The sequence below is a fragment of the Callospermophilus lateralis genome, unplaced genomic scaffold (genome assembly GCF_048772815.1).
Source record: "Callospermophilus lateralis isolate mCalLat2 unplaced genomic scaffold, mCalLat2.hap1 Scaffold_258, whole genome shotgun sequence".
Lineage (NCBI taxonomy): Eukaryota > Metazoa > Chordata > Mammalia > Rodentia > Sciuridae > Callospermophilus > Callospermophilus lateralis.
The window spans coordinates 895,524-905,980 of record NW_027513375.1 but is presented as its reverse complement, the minus strand read 5'-3'; the positions used below and the strand labels follow the sequence as shown (position 1 = coordinate 905,980).

The 10,457-nt window shown below is 36.9% G+C and overlaps 1 pseudogene; it reads right to left on the bottom strand.

The window, feature by feature from the left end:
• Positions 1-379: 379 nt before the first annotated feature.
• LOC143640436 (putative ribosome biogenesis protein RLP24 pseudogene) lies at positions 380-1,766 on the bottom strand (annotated as a pseudogene).
• Positions 1,767-10,457: the final 8,691 nt, after the last annotated feature.

The window sequence follows — 10,457 nt, the reverse complement described above, 5'->3', positions numbered from 1 at the left end:
CACAGCTAGCCAGCATAGTCCTCCACCTCCAGGGTTGTCCGGACAGCAGGGGTCACTCCTGGGCTGAGAGTGTACCAGGGAAGATGGGGCCACAGCCTCCCCTCTCCAATGTCCCAGATTTCCTGGCTGGGAATGAAAACTGAATCCAGAGGTGGAACCAATGCCAGGACCCTACGCTCTCCCAGGATAGAGTGAGCTTCTTGTCCCTGGAGGTTTGTCAGCAGGGTCTGCACCTTCAGAGCTGGCGAGAAGCAGGCTACTCAGGGCATTGGAGAGGGTTGGGACTAGAGCCTTCTCTTGGATTCTTTTTTTTTTTTTTTTTTTTTGCTAAGCATATATTTCTCTTTAATTAACTATATTTCCTAATAAAGTAGTATGTGTAAAGAAAGTTATTTTCTTCCAAGTAAAAATACCTCATATTTTTTAGTATATTTAAATAATATATAGGCACACACTAAAAATGTTTTTATTTTATGTACAAATGGGCAGATGTTATACTCATAAATTCTATATTCCATAACAATTAAGAACCTGTTTTTAAAAAGAAAGAAAACTCCGCAACAAATTTTAAGACACTAGGATTTCTTTGCTTCTACATCAGGGGAGGGGGGAGGGAGCTTGCTCTACCAGGAATCACAAATTAGAACTGAGTATTCTCTAAAGCAGAAATAATATAGTGCCATTTCAAATAAAGATTAGTCAGCTCTCCTCACAAACACTCACAACTACCTGCCAACAACAGGTAAACCAGGTCAAAACAGCTTAGCATAACTAGGCTTCATGGTATTTGGCCATTATGCTCCTTTAGGCTAATAAATCAAAACAGAAAATACTAAAATAAATGATTTTGAGATTGCCATACATTTTGAGATTGTTGTATCCTCCCTTCTATAACATAATAAAGGGAACATTTTACTGCAAAGAAAATTTGATTTTACCTATCACTGGCCATAAATTTTTGTAATTACTTATTACATAAATGCTGCCTAGTGCCATTATCCAAAAGGCATGACCATTCTGTCCACAATCCACTTGTGCATTTATAAAGAGAATTTTCATGATTTACATAAGCATGTCTATCAATGAAGACATTACAATGAGGTGCAATCTAACATCCATAATCTGATGCTTTGCAGATAGCAATGTAGAACAGTATTTGTAATCACCTTTCACTTCAGTGACCTTATATAAAAATTAATTATTTAGAATTAAATTCTAAGTCTCCAAAGGAGATTTTCAAATGTACACATAGAAATGATTATAGAGTAAGATTTTTAAGAAACATCCTCCATGTCGACATCCTGTTGTAACTGCTGTACCATTTTTTCTTCCAGCTGCTTTCCTTTGCCTGCAAGAGGGGCTCTGATAAGATGGATGTTTTGCTTGACTTCTTTAATGTCCTGAACTTTCTGTAGCTCTTTATTTTTCTTCAATCTGTTCATTATAAATTTAGCTTGGCGTTTCTGTTTGATCTCTTCAACTCTCTTCATTGCATCAATAGTTTTATTCCATAGTTCTTGCTGGTATTGGACAGGTTCATTTCTACGTTTTTCAAATTCAAATGAGTTATCCACTGTAAGCTCTTTGCCAGCTGCTTTCCGGAATGCTTTAGTCCACCTGACCTTGCGAGGATTATGCTTCTTTTTAAAGTTCTTATGACATTTGGATTTACAGAATCTGAATACCTTGCAATCATTGCAGACGAACATCATGCCGTGGCCGGGGTAGATGGGCCCTGAACAGAAATAACACTTCTCGATATGCATGTTGAGGCCGCGTGGGTCCCCTCCAACCTTCTCTTGGTTTCTTGCCAATTGCCCCACCCCTGATCCTGAAGCCAACAGGGTGCCCAGTCCACCCTCCCCTCCAGCACCAGGAGAGTCTAGAACTTGCTTCTTCAAATCTCCCTTCCCTGAGTGGGTCAATGTCTTGATGGGACCCTCCCCCGCCCCAGGTGCACACCGACACTTCTCCTAATGCATCCTGGCTGGCCGGCTGGGAGCCACAGACGACATGTCACATGAGGGGACATAAGGGGGCTCTCACATTTCCCACGCCTGGGCTCCTGGGCCCCCAGCATTCATGACGGCTGATTTCAACATGAAAGGGCCCCTTGAGAAGGAGAGCCCCCCTCCCTTTTCCCCTCGCCTCTGCTAAGCCCCACTCTGCAGCTAAACACTGTCTGAGCCTCCCTCCCTCTGGAGCACCCTCTCACTCACCTGCCAAGCCTTCCCCAGACTGCTGCAGCCTCACCTCGCAGCCTCTGCCAGCCAGGATGAGAATCCCAACGTGGGATGGGGGGCTCAGGGCTCCATACTGCAGAGGAGAAAGGGGGGTCAGTCTGTCCTAAAGGTATAAGCCATTTGGCCAACCATAGGCCAGAATGACTGAATAAATCTCCGTGGGTGCTTTAATGCTCTGAGGACAGGAGGTCTCCCAATCTCAAATCCAAAGACAGGTAGAGCAGTGAAATTTCCCATGAGGCCTTCCAGGCATCTGCCCTAAATTTTCGAAGTGGCATTTTTTTAAACCTTTTATTTTGACCTAATTTTAGATTTACAGAAAAGTTGCCAAAAATAGAACAGATAGCTTCAGTACACCCCTCACCTAGCCTTCCCTAATATTCACATCTTACATAACCCTAGTAAATGATCAAGCCTGAGAACTTATCCTTAGTTCAGTACAATCACCTGAACTTCACATCTTATTGGATGCTGGGTACAGTGGTGCATGTCTGTAATCCCAGCAGCTCAGGAGGCTGAGACAGGAGGATAGGGAATTCGAGGCCTGCCTCAGCAAATTAACAAGGCCCTAAGCAATTTAATGAGACCCAGTCTCAAAATTTAAAAAAAATGAAAATAAAAAAGGGCTGTGGATGTAGCTCAATGGTAAAGCAGTCCTGAGTTAGATCCCCAGTACCTAAAACAAAACAAAACAACTCTTATTGGAATTTCCCGTTTTTCTACTAAGATCTTTTCCTGCTTCCATCACCCCATTCTGGACACCACACTACATTTAGTTGTTATTTTTCTTTTGTGTCCCTGATCAATTGGTTGCCGCAGTAAGGCTGCAGCAAAATAACCAGGGGGTGACGAACAACTTGTGTAGATTGATACAGCAGGAGTGGGAGCCATTTATTGTAGGACAGGAGGGGTATATATACATTCCACACAAATTATCTTAATTAACATAAACTAGATACAGCAGTCAACGAATCACAGTTAATGGCTTGCTGGCACCACCTCACAAACCACTCCCTCTGGCCAAATGCCAGGCGCCATCCTGACTTGTTTACAGATCTTAACATTGGTGACATTCCCTCAGTCTATACTCATCTTTCATGATCTTGACAGCACTGAGGAATAAGTGTTTTGTAGAACTGTGGGTTACCTTGTGTTTTCTCAAGATAAGAGGGAGGCTCTGCAGTTTTGGCAATACCACAGAAATGGTGCTGGCTCCTTCTCAGCTCACCATATCAAGAGGCTCATGTCTCCAACATGTTTGATTACTGGTGGTGATGACCTTGATCACTTAGTTAAGCTGGTGTCTAAAGGGTCTATCCACTATGAAGTTACTATATTTTTCTTTTGAATTAATACATATCTTGGGGAAAATACTTTGATATATATGTGCAACTATTCATAACTTTATAATTTAATTTACACATATATCTTTTTTAATTTCTTTGTTTAGTTGTAGATAATTGTTATACCTTTATTTATTTTATATGGTGCTGAGGATTGCACACAGTGCCTTACACATGCAAGGAAAGTGCTTATCACTGAGTCACCACTCCAGTCTGACACAAGTATATCTTTATCATACAATATAGTTATTTGACACATATATTGATAATAATGGTGTAATTATCATTTTGCCTCCTCAAATACTTATCATTTCTCATTTTGTTTATCACATTTATTTTCTTCTAGTAATTTTGAATCATATCATATATTGTTGTATATATAGAATAGAACACAAGAACTAGTTAATCCTACCAGTGTTTGTGCCCATTTCAAAATTTGCCTACAACTAAAGATTCCAAATGTTCGGCACGTTTTTTTAAATATTCATAAAATGTCAAATTATTTAAACATAATGAAAATGATGCCTGTAATCCCATAAGCTTGGGAGGCTGAGGCAAGAGGATCATAATTCAAATCCAGCCTCAGCCACTCAGAAATGTCCTAAGAAAATTAGGAAGATTCTGTCTCAAAATAAAAAAGATAAAAGGGCTAGGGATGTGGCTCAGTGATTAAGTGTCCCTGGTTTTCATTACAGGTGCAAAGAAAATAAATAAGTAGAATAAATAAAATAAGTAAACTGCTTATCCACAGAAAAACTTGGAAGAATCAAAACACTCTTTTAAACAAAAACGTAGACATCAAAGTGTATATCACGAGAGACTGGGATTTTGCCTCAGAGGTAGAGTGAGCAACTAGCACATGTGAGGCACTGGGTTAAAACCTCAGTGTCACATATAAATTAAATAAAGATATTGTGTCCACCTACATCTAGAAAATAAACATTTAGAAAATAAATACTTTTAAAAGTGTATATCATTATTTTTTTCAGTTAAAATGTTTCATTAGTGATTAAATAAATACTTTGATCAAAATCAAACCAAAGTTGCATATGGTCAATGCAGTTGAAAATTTTACTAGATTTTTTTTTTTATTAGTGAATATGACTCTCATGGTGAGGGTGTTGAATCCTGCAAAAGAGGAACAGTTACTGGTTTGGTTTGGTCTCAAATAAATTATGGGATGATTCCCTGGTTTATGTTGTAGCTAGTGCATCCATGGTTACTTTGCAAAATCCTGTGGTGAATAGATGCCTTGGAGGACCTAAAATTCTCTGTGGAGAGTGAATTTAGGCTAAAATATTACAAGCTTAGTGAGTTTAAACTGAATTTATTTTCTCCCAATAATCTGAGGCAACAACTCAGTTGTTACAACCTCCATGGAAGATGTAGGCAGGCCTACCTAATATCAATTTATTGGTATTTTTTTCTCACTCAGCATAGCTCCATCAGTTGACTTGTAGGTATGATGTGAAAAGCAGCATGAAGAAAAGTAAAACCTTCTGCATAGATTAAAAGAAAAAAAAGGGACTCATGGACAAGCTGAATCCTGCTTAAAATAGTATGAAGGAACTGTCATTCGTAGAAAATGGCAGGATACAGAAAGTTCTTTTCATTATCTCCACCCTAATAAATGCTTAAAAAAAAGAAAAGATCACCCAGTCATTTCTAATGGAAGAATAACCTTCTCTGGAACAAAGACTAAGTGAGTAAATATCCAAATATTGATGATGTGGTGATGGAAATGCAAACATACTGACATTCATTAGAGGTCAGGAGAGTTACATTACAAGGATTTTTTTTGATCCTTCAAAAAAAGACAAATGCTGTGTACTGATGTTTATGTGGGCTCTTTCTTGTCCAGCAAGGGGTTTCACGGAAAATTGTAGAAGAGACTGTGTCTGTGAAGTCACTAATAAAGACCTCTGGACATCAAGCAGGAAACAGGTCCCATTTTATTGTGAAGTTACCATGTATATATACTCAGGCAGTAGCTTAGCAGATTACAGGCAGCCACCAATGCAATTTCTGCAGTGACCAATCAAGGAGTGAGCAATGGAGCAAGAGCAGGGAATTCAACACATAGCCTCATGCGCAGGGCTGTGCCAAAGGGGTAAGTATTTTGCTCTTCACAAGACCTAGCATGGGATAGTGTGTTGCCACCCAGGCACTCTTAATGTATGCCATGAAGGCAGTATTCCATGAACTTGACTCTAAGACATCATTGTGGCCTCGCCTCTCTAAGATTTTTTGAGGTTCAAAGTTTTGCCATACTTCTGGTCTCTTTCAGATGAGATCATTGTGGTCAGGTGATATAGGGGTGCATCCACCTCATTACAGGAGTTTTGCTACCTTTACATGGGGACACAGCACCAAGTCTGCTTATAAATATTTGATGCTTGAAGTCTCCTTGGACTTGCATTCTTTAACAGAGATCATTAAGTTATCACTTTCTGGCAGTAAAATCTCATCTATCAGCAATAAGATAAATATGGTGTACTAAAGATTAAACACTTTCATTCAAAATTAAATTTAATCAAACTATGTTAAAGATAGCATTTTGTAATTATTAGTTTTATTAGATGTATTATTTGGTAATTTATGGTATATATTCCCCCCTTGTGACAGAACAGCTAGTTCAATGACCTTTTGGGCCTTCTTTGCCTCAAGAGAATCCAAGTTATGTGCAGCTCTGACTTGAGAGCATGTCAGCAGGAGGAAATCTCCTGTCTGTTCTTGAGGTCTGTGAAGGGTCTTTGCCACAGCTTCAGTAGAAATTTATGTTATAATCGAGCAAAAAAGTGCTCACATTCTGTACTATTCCCAAGTGGGTTGTTCTTTACTTCCTCAAAAAATATTTCTGAAAATATTCTTTTAAAAAACTGTTTATCATTGAGGGGTTTATTGGCAGAAGCCATATGGAGATGTGATAATTTTTAAAAATTCAAGGTCTTTTTTAGAGAAAAATCCCCACATAAATGTAGAGGGCTTTATGTTATTGTTATTGTTGTTGGTGGTGGTGGTTTGTGTCTTATTTCAGCAGCATCCCCAGCTTATAACTAAGTGGGCTTGAGTCATGTTCTACTAGGACCTGTTATGAAAACACCCCTATGTCCCAGATGTTGGAGTCTGCTGGAGCAGTGTTTTTCTAACTGTGGTACCAATGCCAGCAGCTTCATACTCATAGGATGGCTATGAATTCCCATGCACAAGAATTATCTGGAGTGGCCAGGGTAGTGGTTTCTTGATTGGCTAGTTTCCTTGTTAGCCTAGAAGGTAAGAGGGATTCTGAAAAATGACACCATAAGAGTCAAAGGCCTTTACCAGAATGGGAGGGGGCCTTCCAGGGAGGTGCTTGAAATCCTGTGATTGGAAGAGGCCAGGTAAAACCTGGTGGATGCTCTAAAACAGAATTCATTAATGTAGCACCTGATAGCTGTATCCACACCACTCTATTTTATTTATTTCTTTATTTATTCTTTTTTAACAAAAAATTTATATTGGAACACAGTTAGCAAGGTATTTGTTGAAAGGTACTAGATTTGAACTCTCAATAGGTCATATTATCCATAATATTTGCTCCTGGTGATTAATAGAACATCATCATTCAATAATTTTCACGATTATGGAAATGTTCCGTGTCTATCGTGCCTAATTCAGTAGCTTCAAGCACATGATATTTTGGCATATAGATCCTGTGACAAAAAAGCTGAGTTTGTCAATTTGATGGATTACATGGACAATGGCCACAAGATTGGGGAGCACCATTCTAGGACACCAAGGCAGAAAATGGAAGCATTTCCTCTAAAAACTGGAAAAAGACAGGGATGCCCGTTTCCACAACTTCTATTTAACATAATTCTTGAAATACTGGCCAGACCAATTAGACAAATAAAATTAATTAAAGTCATATGGATAAGTAAGGAAGAACTCAAATTAGCACTATTTGCTGACAATATAATTCTATACCTAAAAGACTCGACACATTCCATCAGAAAAGTGCTAGAACTAGTAAATGAAGTCAGTAAAGTAGCAGGATACAAAATCAACACCCATAAATCAAAGGCATTTTTGAATATCAATAAAAAATCTTCTGCAAAGAAAATGAGAAAAACCACTGACTTTGAATAGTATAAAAATTATAAAATCCTTGGGAATCAACATAACAATAGCTGAAAGATCTCTACAATGAAATCTACAGAACCCTATGGAAAAAAGATCAAAGATGACATGAGAATATGGAAAGATCTATTTTTTCTTGAATAGGCAGAGTTAATATTGTCAAAATGACCACACTACCAAAAGCACTATACAGATTTAATGTAATTTCAATCAAAATCCCAATGACATTCCTCAGAGAAATAGAAAAAGCAGTCATGAAATTTATCTGACAAAATAAGAGACCCAGGATAGCTAAAGCAATTTTTAGCAAGAAGAGTGAATTAGGTGGCATCTCTATACTAGACCTTAAACTATGCTACAGATCAATAATAACAAAAAACAGTATGGTATTGGCAACAAGATGGACTTGTAGACTAATGGTATAGAATAGATAACACAGAGACCAATACCCATAATTAGAGCTCTCTTATATTTGACAAAAAGCATAAAAAAATGTACATTGGAGAAAACGATATCCTCTTCAAAAAATAATGATGAGAAAATTGGAAATTTATATACAATAAAATAAAATTAAACCCCTATCTCTCACCATGCAAAATACTCAACCCAAATTGAATCAAGGACCTAAATATTGAACCAGAGACATTGTGTATATTAACAGAAAAATAGGCCCAAATCTATCTGGTTAGTGCCTGACTTTCTTAATAAGACTTCAGAGCACTATGATTTATATTAAGCAACAATAAATACTATGGATCTAAATTAAAAAGGTTCTTTTCATCAAAAGAAACAATTGGTTAAGTAAATAGGGAGCCTACTAATGGGGAACAAATTCTTACCACATGCACATCAGATATAGAACTAAGTTATAGAATATATAAAGAACTCAAAAATCTGCAAACCAAAACAACAATAACCCAATCAACATATGAGCCAAATAACTGAACAGACAATTCTCAAAAGATGATATGCAATCAATTGACACACATATAAAAAATTGCTCAACATGTCTAGCAATTTGATAAATGCAAATCAAAACTACTCTGATTTCATCTTACTCCAGTCATTTAAGAAAAAAAACAACAATAATTGTTGGTGAGGGTGTGGTAAAAGACACACTCATACAATGCTGGTGGGACTTCAAATTGGTGCAGCCAATCTGGAAAGCAGTATGGAGACTCCTTGAAAAAACTGGAATGGAACCATTTGACAGAGCAATCCCACTCCTTGTTCTTACACAAAAGACTTAAATACAGCATACTACAGAGACACTGTCACATCAATATTTATAGCAGCACATTTCACAATAGCTAAACTGTGTAGCCATAATAGATGCCCTTCAGTAGATAAATGGAAAAAATGTAGTATATGTACACAATGGAATATTACTCGCCATTAAAGGGGAAAAAAATCATGACTTTTGCAGAAAAAATTGATGGAGCTGAAGAATATAATGCTAAGTAAAATTTACAAATCACCCTAAAACAAACACCAAATGATTTCTCAGTAAGGATGCTAATTCATAGCATTATGTGTTAGGGAACAGAATGGAAAGATTACATTAACTTCAGATAAGGAAAAGGATAAAAGGGGAGAGAAGGGAAGGAAGGGGGCATGGAGGTAAAAAGGACAGTGGAATGTAATTATTATCAATACCCTAAGTACATGTATGAAGCCACACAAGATATAAATCTACTTTGTGTACAACCAGAGATATGAAAAATTGTGTTCAATACATGTAATAAATGAAGGAAGTTGAGTTGATATTCTACTTTTGCTAAAATTTAGAAGATGCAGAACATGAAGTGGATAATGATAGGTGCTGAGTCCATGTTGACTGGGTGACAGATGAGGTAATGGGTTTGTTTTGCTTTAGAGTTCAGCTTATTGCAATAAGAATGTATGCATGCTGAGAGGCTGGCACAGTATCATTCTGAGAATATGTGTTTTGCTAGTTTGAAAAAAAGGGGGAAAAGAGGTTATATAGAGCATAAGGCAAGCATAAATACATGTAACATGAATTGTAATGCATTATGTTATCATATTTAAAAAAATAATTTAAAAAATGAATACATAAAAAATAATAACATAAAAATTAGGTCATTAAGTGGTGTCATAAATTAAGCAATCCCCAACATCTTATTCATACATAAAGGTATACTGAAAAATTTAATAATTCATTTTAAAAGAAAATTAAAACACTACCTTCAAAGATAATAACATTTGACAGAAGTAGATTTTGGTGGTTGACCTTTTGTTTTGCATTGATAATATGACTGACTTTGAAGATTCAAGTGTTGTATAGTGATAGCACTGAGCCTTTACAGGTACTTTCTGTTTGTAGTAGACCTTGAAAATAGTTTTGTTAGCATACCTCAGTCTTACCTTTAAAATGATGCTTTAATAGAAATATTAGCTAGTGAGTAGTCAAGTGATTGAATGTAGCAAAAGTTAGAAGATTCTAGTGGTCTATTTTCTTCACCACACACACACACAAAATGGAATATTACAAAATATAGAGAAAAACAAAGTGATGAAAAAGAAAGAAAAAACACACTAAACACAAATAGTGGAAAGTCAAGTTTTTCGTATGAAACACAGTAAAATGTGCACTTTTTGTAGCATTTGGTGCGATAGAAGAACATGTATGAAGCCACACAAGATATAAATCTACTTTGTGTACAACCAGAGATATGAAAAATTGTGTTCAATACATGTAATAAATGAAGGAAGTTGAGTTGATATTCTACTT